This window comes from Gossypium arboreum, chromosome 13 (genome assembly GCF_025698485.1).
Source record: "Gossypium arboreum isolate Shixiya-1 chromosome 13, ASM2569848v2, whole genome shotgun sequence".
NCBI classification, from domain to species: Eukaryota; Viridiplantae; Streptophyta; class Magnoliopsida; order Malvales; family Malvaceae; genus Gossypium; species Gossypium arboreum.
The window spans coordinates 29,845,271-29,857,219 of NC_069082.1; the positions used below are offsets into that span (position 1 = coordinate 29,845,271).

The following is an 11,949-nucleotide window of genomic DNA, read 5'->3' on the forward strand; positions in this document are numbered from 1 at the left end:
TTTGTATGAAGACAATTCCACAAACCATGTGCTTTGTGAAACCATGAACCGAGTTAGAAATATTATGCAAAAGTTAGAGCCTAACATGAGTAATCAAGTTTTGGCAATGAATCAGGTATATATTTATATACCTAAATTTGTAAAGGAACCTATAAATTCTTATATTGTAATTATTGATTTATTTATTTTTAGTTGTTTCTATATCGAGATAAAGTGGATTCTTTTGGAACACTATTAGCTCAAGCTATAATTCTGAGGACTAATCCTAGTAATTTTTTTTTACCTTTATAGTTTTGTAGATAATAAAAATATATTTATAGATACTTTACGAACTGCATCTTATTATTTATGTTTTTTGGGTAACTGAATGGTGGATTCATTATGGAGGTTGTGCACCTCAACTTCAATGCATTGTTGTTAGATTTTTGAGTCAAACAACTTCATCTTCAAATTGTGAGCGCAATTGTAGTATATTTAGTTTGATCCATGCAAACAAGAGAAACAGGCTCAAGCATAAAAAGCTTCAAAAATTAGTTTATGTCTATTATAATATGAAGTCGAAGCTAAGGCACATGAAAATAAAAAAAGTGTAAAAGAGTTAGAAATGGAATTTAATCTAATCAAATTTGAAGAGGAGGATTCATTAAATGCATGGATTGAAGAAAGAGAGGATTCTACGCTTGATAGTGAACCTAATTTTTCATGGTTGCCTGAAGAGTTACTTAATGAACCTGATAAAGAAAATCTCGATGAAGAAACTCAATGCGACAATATGGATGACATTTCACCTACTCAATCTATTGAGGAAAGTGTTCAACTATCGGCACCAAGTGATGGTGATGGTGATGATCTTGGTGGAAATAATGAAGATGCATGCCAAACAGAACCTCAGCACATGTATTCTAACATATTTTATGGATACCAAGGTATGACTAGATATTCTTATGCTACTGTTCCAGATTTGTATGAAACAAATGCATCTATTAGTTCACAACATAGAAGAGTTAGAGATGATAGAACTCATGGGAGGATGAGAGAGCACTTTTATGATTCATTTAAGGCTCATCATCATATAGTTTAGCTACAAATGAGAATGATATTAATGAATCATCATCTTAGAGTTCTCATTCCTACCAACCAAATGCATTTTATCCACCTTACTTTGGACATAATTCAAGCTATGGATCTTTTGGTCATCATTTACCTCATTACATGTTTCTTACAAGTGATGCATTACATGGTTCTATCCCTCCACATTTTGCATACAATGTGATGCCTTTTTCACATGGAACGGGAGGTGATCGAAACCAAGAGGGTGATGAAAGTAAAGATGATTTAGATCCTCCATATCATTCAGTACAGTGGTGAATTATATAACAAATGGAGTTTTTATATTTGTATGTTTATATTTTTCCTTTTTAAGTTGATGTAAAATTAACTTTTCATGTCAAAATATGAGATAATTTATATGTTATTTATTAAAATTATGGTTGTTATTATTCATGATTTGGTGTGATAATGTTTGTATGGTTCATATTTGTTTTCAATGAATTTTTATTTATAAAATTATATTTTATTTTTATAAATTAAATAAAACACATAAAAAGTATCATTAATGTTAGAATAATAAAATATGATTATAAAATGTATAAATATAATATTTTTGAAACATTGTGATTTTTGAAAAAAAATCACGTCCGCAACAACTATTTTGCGTTACATAACGTCTGCAACATTCGCAACCGTAATTTAATACTATACAACCTATTCAGCTGTAAAGATTTTATCTATCACATGCCTTGACTACATGAGCTTCGAAAACACCAGCCTTGTGACCTGAGAGTGCATCTATAACATCACCACCATCATCCTACAATACAACAACAAAAGTAGAAGCCCCTTTCCGCCTGAAAATCTACTACACTAGTATTGCATTACGTGACAGAGCCGACCAAGTGGTAGCAGCGAGTAGAAGGTGAGATGGTTGGTTAGGTTGTTGTTGAAGAACAGCTCGAGAATCAGCCCAATTCTATAAGAAGCTGACTAGCCGTAACATCCAACTCATACCAAAGAAATTAGTTTCATTTGAACAATTAAAACTGTTAGAATTAAGTGACCCAAATTCTTATTTAAATAAAATACGATGGAAAATAAAATAAAAGTAAAATCCATATAGAACTAGACTTCTTTTATTTTATTTTAGAATAAGGTTTTAAACCTTATTAAACTCCATCTATTTTATATTGATTAGGATAAGGTGTTTCAATCCTACTAGAATATGGCTTTGCAAGCCTATAAATAGACATAGTCTATTCCTCTTGTATTTGAGTAAAAATTTTTCGACATAGTGAATTTTCTTCTCCTCTGCCGGTTTTTTTTTCCGAAAGGGTTTCACGTAAAATTTATGTGTTCTTTATTTTATTTATTTTATTCTATTTTATTTTTCACAAATTGGTATCGAGCTTCCGGTTATTCATCTCGATCACGGTAATGGCGTCTTTGAAGTATGAAATTCATTGTTGGATCGCAACACCGATTTGCGTTGTGGCAAATTAAGATGCAAGCGTTCTTGCAGATGGATCTAGAGGATGCCCCGCTAGGATAGATAAGATGCCTTCGACATTAACAGATGAAGAGAAGAAGCGTAAGGATCGAAAGGCATTAACACAATTACATCGCATTTGTCCAACGAAATTTTGCAGGATGTGATGAAAGAGAAAACCGCCATTGCATTATGGAAGAGGCTAGAACAAATATGTATGTCGAAAACTCTAACAAGCAAGTTGCATATGAAGCGGCGTCTTTATGCTCATCGTTTGGAGGAAGGTGCGTCGTACACGAACACTTAAGTGTTTAAAGAAATTCTCTCAAACTTGGAGGCCATGGAGGTTCAAGATGATAAGGAAGATCTAGGGTTGATTCTACTTTGTTCGTTGCCCGTCTTATTCAACCTTTAGAGACACGATTTTATATAGCCGCGAGTCTCTCACAGTTGATGAGGTTTATGATTCTTTAACCTCGTATGATAAGATGAAGCATCTTGTGGTTAAACCCAACTCTCGTGGAGAGGGTCTCATTGTTCGTGGGAGACAAGACCGGAATGTTGATGATGATCGTGGTAGAACACAGAACGGAATCCTCGTGGTAAATCTAAGGGTAGATCGAAAACTTCAAACAGAGGTAAAACTTGCAACTTCGCAAGAAGAAAGGGCACATTAAATCTGAGTGCTATAAGCTACAAAATAAGATTAAAAGGAGGTCTGCGAATCAAAAGGAAAACAACCGGAAAATTCCGGTGAAGTCGATGTTGTAGAAGACTACGCGATGGTGAACTTCTAGTTGCTTCATCAATGATTCTAAAGTAAGCGAGGAGTGGATACTTGATTCAGTCTGCACCTTCCACATGAGTCCCAATCGGGATTGGTTTACAACTTATGAAACAAAGATCTCAAGGTGTTGTTTTGATGGGAAATAATGCTTCATGTAAAATCGCGGTGTTGGAACAATTAAAGTTAAGATGTTTGATGGAGTTGTCAGAACACTTAGTGACGTGCGGCATGTTCCAGAATTGAAAAGAAATTTAATTTCGTTGAGTACTCTTGATTCAAAAGGGTACAGATACACAGATGAAAGTGGGGTTTTAAAGATTTCCAAAGGGTCCTTTGTTGTGATGAAAGGGCAAAGAAAGATTGCCAAGTTATATGTTTCTGTGGTTCTATCATTATCGGTGATGCAGCTGTCGCTTCCTCTTCCTTGTCAGATGATGATATTACTAAACTTTGGCATATGCGCCTAGGGCATATGAGTGAGAATGGCATGGCAGAATTAAGCAAAAGAGGACTTCTTAATGGGCAAGGAATTTGCAAACTGAATTCTGTGAGCCTTGTGTTTTGGGAAGCAAAGAGAGTTCGATTCACTAGAGGAATCCATAACACGAAGGAAACGTTGGAGTATATCCATTTCGATCGTGGGGGCCGTCGAGTGCCTTCGAGAGGTGGAGCTAATTATATGCTAACCTTTATTGATGATTTTTCCGAAAAGTTTGGGCGTTCTTCCGAAGCGTAAAAGCGATGTGTTTTCCACATTTAAGTCTTGGAAAATTATGATTGAAAAACAGACGGAAAGCAGATAAAATACCTCCGCATGCACAATAGCTTAGAGTTCGCTCGATGAGTTTAATAGATTGTGCAAGTCGAAGGATCATGAGACACTTGACGATTCGTCATACTCCACAGCAAAGCGGCGTTGCGAAGCGAATGAACGAACGATCATGGAGAAGGTTCGATGTATGTTGTCAAATGCCAACTTACCGAAGTCATTTTAGCGTAAGAGCGACCTCTCGCATGTTTTTGATCAACCGATCTCCATCCGTTGCCATTGAGAAAAGACTCACAAAAGGTATGGTCCGTAATCCCGCTAATTATTCGATTTAAAGATTTTTGGGTGTCTGCGTATGCTCATGTTGATAATGGAAAATTGGAACCGAGATCCATTAAATGCGTTTTTCTTGGTTATAAAGTGGTGTAAAAGGCTATAAGTTATGGTGTCCTGAAAATAGAAAAGTTGTGATTAGCAGAGATGTTGTTTTTGATGAAACCGCTATGCTACCTAACTTATCTCTTAAAGACTCTTCTAATAAAGAAAACCAAAAGCGGGTGGAGCATCGATTAATACGTAATCAACTCCTCAAGCCAAGATACAAAATTGAGAATAGAGTTGCTTCTTCACCGCAATACTCTATCGCCAAAAACAGGACAAGAAGAGAAATTAAACCTCCAAAGAAGTATGCCGAGGTTGATCTAGTTGCTTATGCTTTAAATGTGGTGAAGATATAGATGCGAATCAAGAGCCATTTAATTATTTCGAGGCGATTAGTCGTGAAGACTCGTAAAAGTGGATGTTTGCTATGCAAGAGGAGATGGAATCACTCCACAAAAAATGTAACATGGGATCTTGTAAAACTTCCTAAAGGTAAAAAGTCATTCGTTGTAAATGGGTGTTTAAAAGAAAGAAGGGACTCAGGAGTTGAAGAACCCGGATATAAAGCAAGGCTTGTTGCAAAGGGTTACTGATCAAATTCGAGTGGACTTCACAGATGTGTTCTCTCCGGTTGTTAAGCATAGTTCGATTCGAGCTTTGCTTGGTATTGTTGCCATGCATGATTTGGAGCTTGAGCGGTTAGATGTAAAACGCATTTTTGCATGGAGAACTTGAGGAAGATATTTACATGCAACAACCAGAGGGTTTTATAGTCTCGAAAAAGAGGACTATGTTTGCTTCTGAAAAAGTCCCTTTACGGTTTGAAACAGATCACCAAGACAAGTGGTACAAGAGGTTTGATTCCTTTATGACTTCTCATGATTTCAAAAGAAGTAGTTTTGATAGTTGTGTCTACTTTAAGAAAAACGGTGATGGTTCTTTTGTGTATCTACTTCTTTATGTTGATGACATGTTGATAGCAAAGAAAAGATAAAAGAGAGATAAGAAAGGTTAAAGCCCAACTAAGTGAAGAATTTGAGATGAAAGATTTAGGACCAGCAAAGAAGATACTTGGTATGGAGATTCTCGAGATAGAAAAGCAAGTAAATTGTACCTAAGTCGGAAGGGTACATTGAGAAAGTTCTTTGCGAGTTCAATATGCAGAGTGCTAAGCTCGTTAGTACTCCTTTAGCGCACCCATTTCGGACTTTCATCGGCCTTATCTCCTCAATCGATAATGAGATTGAGTACATGTCACATGTTCCATACTCTAGTGCAAGAGGATCTCTCATGTATGCTATGGTTTGTTCACGCCCGATTTATCATATGCGGTCGGTCAGTTAGCGATACATGGCGAATCTGGTAAAGAACACTGGAAAGCGATTCGATGGATTTTAAGATACTTACGAGGCACTACTAATGTTTGCTTACAGTTTGGAAGAACTAAAGATGGAGTTATAGGGTATGTTGATGCTGATTTTGCTTGGAGACCTTGATAGAAGAAGATCTCTCACGAGTTACGTCTTTACAATCGGAGGTTGTACAATTAGTTGGAAAGCCACTTTGCAAACTACGATCGCTTTGTCTACCACCGAAGCCGAGTACATGGCGATTCATGAGGCTTGTAAAGAAGCTATTTGGTTGAAGGGACTATTTAGTGAACTCAATGAAGACCTTCAAATCAGCAGATTTTGTGACGGTCAGTGCCATCTTTCTTACAAAAGATCAAATGTTTCATGAGAGAACAAAACACATTGATATTCGGTATCATTTTGTTCGTGATATTATTGCTCGTGGTGATATTGTTGTGAGCAAAATTAGCACTCATGAAAATCCTGCAGATATGATGACTAAGTCACTTCCTATAACCAAGTTTGAGCATTGCTTAGACTTGGTTGGTGTTCATTGTTGAAGTTAAACCCTTAAGGGTTTTTGGAAGAGGTGAAGAACTTGTTTATTGAAAGTTCGCGATGAAGAACTTGTTCATTGAGAATTTGTGTCAAGGTGGAGATTGTTAGAATTAAGTGACCCAAATTCTTATTTAAATAAAATACGTGGAAAATAAAATAAAAGTAAAATCCATATAGAACTAGACTTCTTTTATTTTATTTTAGAATAAGGTTTTAAACCTTATTAAACTCCATCTATTTTATATTGATTAGGATAAGGTGTTTCAATCCTACTAGAATATGGCTTTGCAAGCCTATAAATAGACATAGTCTATTCCTCTTGTATTTGAGTAAAAATTTTTCGACATAGTGAATTTTCTTCTCCTCTGCCCGTGGTTTTTTTTCCCGAAAGGGTTTCCACGTAAAATTTATGTGTTCTTTATTTTTATTTATTTTATTCTATTTTATTTTTCACAAAAACCATAAATATGTGAACAACCAGGGTCGTACTTTACTTTCAAACAATCCTTGATGAAGCTCAAAATAGTAGTAGTACCGACCGTAACCCTTAAATATTCCCACACCTCAATAGCTTTAAAACAAAGGTAAATTACATCAACAGTCACTCAACTTTGATCTCAATAACAAAACAATCACTCAACTTTCAAAAATAACAAACCAAGAAGAAGAAGAAGAAGAAGAAGAAGAAGAAGAAGAAGAAGAAGAAGAAGAAGAAGTGGAGATACTCTAGTTACGATTGTTTTGTTCCTCCAAGGTGGAGCCACCACTCAGTTCGCTATTGTCCCTTTGAATCTTTCTGCCCCCAGCGACTCCATTGAATCTCTGTCCCTTTTTTTTCCTTTTCTTCTCCTCTTTTCTTTTTTTTTCTTAACTCTACTCACCACTGTTCATGGCCTTCTCCGACCAATCGTCATCACCAAATGGTTCCTCCTTTCCTCTTCTCAAATATCAATTAAGATTTCCTATTAAGCCTTCAGAATATTGAGATTAAGACATCAAAACTTTGAACAAGGCTTCAATAGATCTTCATCGACCACCATGGATCACCATCATATTCCGACCACAGCTCTTCTTTCCAACCATGAACCTTGACCACTCGGATCATTGAACTGGTTGCTCAAGTTCTTCTCTTTTCATTCTTTTCCTTTTTTAGTTTTTTTTTTACTTTTCTCTTTTGATGTTTAGGATTCTTGTTCTTTTTTTGCTGGTTTGATTTTGGATTCTTGTTATTTAGTATTTTTGTTTTTGGTTGGGATTTCACGGGTCTAGAATGTTTAGGGGTTGGGATTTAATGGTTATGGTGGTAGTGTCTTAGCAAATGAGTGATAGTGAGTGATGATGGTATGGTGATTAAATGATAGTGGGCTTGTGAAGGTTGCCAATGTCGAGGGTTGGGGTGAGGGAGTTGAGAAGGATAATGAAAAATGGTGAAAAGCCCTCAGTTTCTCTTTTTGTTTTTGCTATTTAATGGTGGCGTGTGGGAGGGATGATAGGAAAATATCCAACGTGGCCAGACACCTGTCTCATTAAGCCTGTAATGGAAAATGTTAATAGGTGACTGATTTGTCATTTTTTGGTAACGTTAATGACTGATTTGTTATTTTTTTGAAAGTTGAGTGGCTGAATTGAAAGTTGAGTAGTTGTTTTGTCTTTTAGGCCAAAGTTGAATGATTGTTGGTGTAATTTATTCTTAAAACAATAGAGCAGTACATGATCAATAGTATTGGGTTCACCACACCAACCACACCAAATATCAAGGTTCAGACTCCTAGTTGCACTGTTGGCGCGTAAGTTTCACTCACATAATAAGATAACCATTGTCATTGGTCTAAAACAAAAAAAATATTGAAAGATTTAAAATAAATATAAATTTATTTATTTTTAAAATAAATATTAATTTATAATTATTAAACATAAATAAATATAAAAATATCAAATTTGAAACTCAAAACCCTAAGCCCGAAATCTAAACTTGAAAAATTGGTTCACGATAATCATAATTAATATTTAATTATGTTTAAATAAAGTTAGTAGTATTTATTTTCAAGTCCTTCAGTATTTTTATTTTACATTAGTGGTGATTTGTCATCTTATTATTAACTAATGGTGCATGAAACCTATACACCCACAGTTAGACCTGCTCATGGGCTGGGTCACTTGGCTTGACCCGAAGGCCTGCCCCAAAAGTGGGAGGGTTTGGACAAAAATATAGGCTCAAAAAATGAGCTTGGGAAAAAAAGTAAGGCCTGTTTTAAAAATAGGTTAGGCTTCGGGTAAGACATTTGGGCCAGAGCCCAGCCCAAATTCACTAAATGCAAAAAAAAAAATTGTTATTTTTATAATATTTTCTTGTTGTTTTCTCTCTATTTTGCTACAATTTCATTTTTATATTGCTATAATTTTGTTGTTATTGTTTGGATATTGTATAACACTTGTTTTATTGTTAACTTTGTTATTATTTTAGAGATATTTTCTTGTTAAGTTGCATCTATCTTAGTATTATTTAAGTATACATATTTTTTAAAAGTTATTTTCAATTTGTTTGGAAATATTTATTTTAATATTTTTAGTATTTTTGATGTATTATAAATATTTAAAAGTTATGTAAAAATAATAAATATAAAAAAATTAATATGGGGGCCAATTAGGACTGTGTTTTAGTATTTTTATTTGGACCGAGCTTGCATAAGTTGTTAAGCCCTTTTTCCGGCTCGACCTAGCAAACGGGCCTTAATTTTTGCTTGGGCTCGATCTGTGATAAACCATAATATATATATTTTTATCCCATGCTTGGCATATTTTTCGATGATTTATCATAAAATTTAGTGAATTTGATGCTCCTAATCCTTTAATTTCATTTTTTATACTCAGGTGAGCATAGGAAGGTGAAAAGAGTAAGAAACGGGCCAAAAACAGACAAAATGAGCTTATCTCAGTATTTCACACGGCCTAGGCATTTTCACACGGGTAATCCATACGCCCGTGTGATACACACGAGCAGGCTACATGCCCGTGTGTCATGGCCGTGTCGACTAAAAACCAAGTCAAAATTGCACATGGCCTGAGGACCTTCACACGGGCGTGGCACACGGCCGTGTCCCTGTCGAGCCCAAGTCTATTTCTACTCAGAAAAGGCTAATTTTGAGGGTTTTGAAGCATTTGAAAGTCTAAATAAACACCTTAGAAGAGGGTTAAAAGGGGACACGTAGAGTGGAAGGCAGAAAATACTCAAGGACAGCCATCAGAATCAGCTCAGAAACAGGATCTACTTCAAGACTGAAGATCTCCATTTAATTTCCCTAGAAGTTCTTTGGGTTTCTTTATGTTTTGCTGTTTTCCCAATTTTGAGATGTTTTCCATTATTATGAACTAAACTCCCTAAATACCTAAGGGAGATGAAACCTAAGATGAATTTTATTACTATTTGACTTAAATGATAAATACTTGTTCTTATTCTTAATTGTGAGTTCTAATTCTTGCTTTAATATTCCAGGATATTAATTCAGGTTTTTGATGTGCTTATCTAGTGGAGCAAAAGTCCCTGTTTAAGAGTAGATCATTCATAATTAAGCGAATTTGCATGCAATCCTAGAGATAGGATCGCATAAATCTGCCGGATTAGAGTCAAATCTAATAAGGGAATCCATAGACCGAGTTAATGCGACAATAGGGGTTTTAATTAGAAAGAGATTTCGACTAATCAACCTAGAGTCAGTTGTTTCTAGTATCGAAAGAGTTAATAACATAAACTAGGGATTTCTACGGATTAAGTCAAGTGAATAAATCGTCTAATTCGGAAGTAATAAGTGAAGTCTAGGTGGATTCTTCCTTGGGTATTGTCTTCTCCATCGGTTTTCTAAAAAGTATTTTCCAACTTTAATCTCTACCGTAATCTTAGTTAATTAGATAATTAGTTTTAGTTTAAAAACATCCTTTAATTCTTAGGTTAGATAATAAAAAATAGTAATTACTAGTACTTTTAGTCCTCGTGGATACGATATTCCCGGCCTCACCATAATTATACTACTGTTTGATAGGTGCGTTTGCCTTAGTCGAATTTTTAGTTAGTTTCACGACCATCAAGTTTTTGGCACGTTGCCGGGGACTAAGATATTAGGAACATTTGATTTTTATTACTTTAGTCATTTTTACTTTTATTGCAATTTACTTTTTGTTTTTAGTTTAATTTTTCTTTTCTAATTTTTCTGTTGTCTGCTTTTGGCAGGTGTCTCTAGTTTATGACTAGGAGAAACCAGTCAGAACTTTTACTTTTTGACAGTAAGATCGAGAGCACAGCTCATAGAAACCAAAGAGAAATAAGGCGAAGCCTACAATATATAGAAGAAGAGTAAGAGGACAATATCTGTACTACAACCGAAGAGATGGCTGATAATCAGAATAATCCGCTACCTCCTGTGGTTGTTGCAAATCCAGTAAATCAGAATCTTGCTCCTCGTACTATATATGATTATGCTAAACCTACTTTAACAAGAACTGAATCAAGTATAGTTAGACCTGCTGTTGCTGCAAATAATTTTAAACTGAAACCTAACACGATTCAAATGATACAACAGTTTGTTCAGTTTAATGGTTTGCAGGATGATGATTCAAACACTCATTTAGCAAATTTTCTGGAATTATGCGACACCTTCAAGATCAATGGCATTTCTGATGATGTCATTTGCCTTTGGTTTTTTCCCTTTTTATTAAGAAATAAGGCTAAATAGTGGTTAAACTCGTTACCACAAGGGTCAATCACTACTTGGGAATAAATGACTAAAAAATTTTTACTTAAATATTTTCCGCCGGCTAAAATGGCTAAATTGAGGAATGATATCTCTTCTTTTGTGCAGATGGATCTAGAACTCTTTATGATGCATGGGAGAGATACAAGGACTTATTAAGAAGGTGCCCTAACCATGGGTTCCCTCTATTGCTGCAGGTTCAGACTTTTTACAATGGTGTGAACCCTTCAACAAGGCAACTTATCGATGCAGCTGCCGGTGGAACTTTAAACAACAAAACACCTGAAGAGGCTTACAAATTTATTGTAGAGATGTCACTGAATAACCATCAGTGGGAAGTCATGAGAACGAAGCCGACAAAAGCATCTAGTGTTTTCAACCTCGACTCGATCACTATGCTATCTAACCAGGTAGAATTTTTAAATAAAAAGATTGATGGTTTGTATGGTTCTACTCAGGTACATCCAGTGTTGAGGTGTGATTCAAATGGAGAAGGAGTGCATAATACAAATTATCCATCCATCAACCTTGGCACCGATGAGAAACAAGTCCATTATATGGGTAATAATTCTAGACCTTAAAACAATCCGTATAGTAACACTTATAATGCAGGCTGGAGGAACCATCCCAATTTCTCGTGAGGTGGTCAAGGAAATCAAAGACCACAACATCCTCCAGGTTTTCAACAACCACCTTACCAACAAGAAAAGAAATCGAACTTTGAAAAGATTCTTACAAAATTCATCTCGGTGTCAAAAACTCATTTTCAGAATACCGAAACAACGCTTAAGAATCAGCAAGCATCGATTCAAGGG

The 11,949-nt window shown here is 35.4% G+C and overlaps 1 non-coding gene across 1 annotated transcript; it reads right to left on the reverse strand.

The window, feature by feature from the left end:
- Positions 1–11,209: 11,209 nt before the first annotated feature.
- On the reverse strand, positions 11,210–11,315 carry LOC128287378 (small nucleolar RNA R71). Its single transcript, XR_008278078.1, has one exon. It is a non-coding gene; the product is annotated as a small nucleolar RNA R71 (small nucleolar RNA).
- Positions 11,316–11,949: the final 634 nt, after the last annotated feature.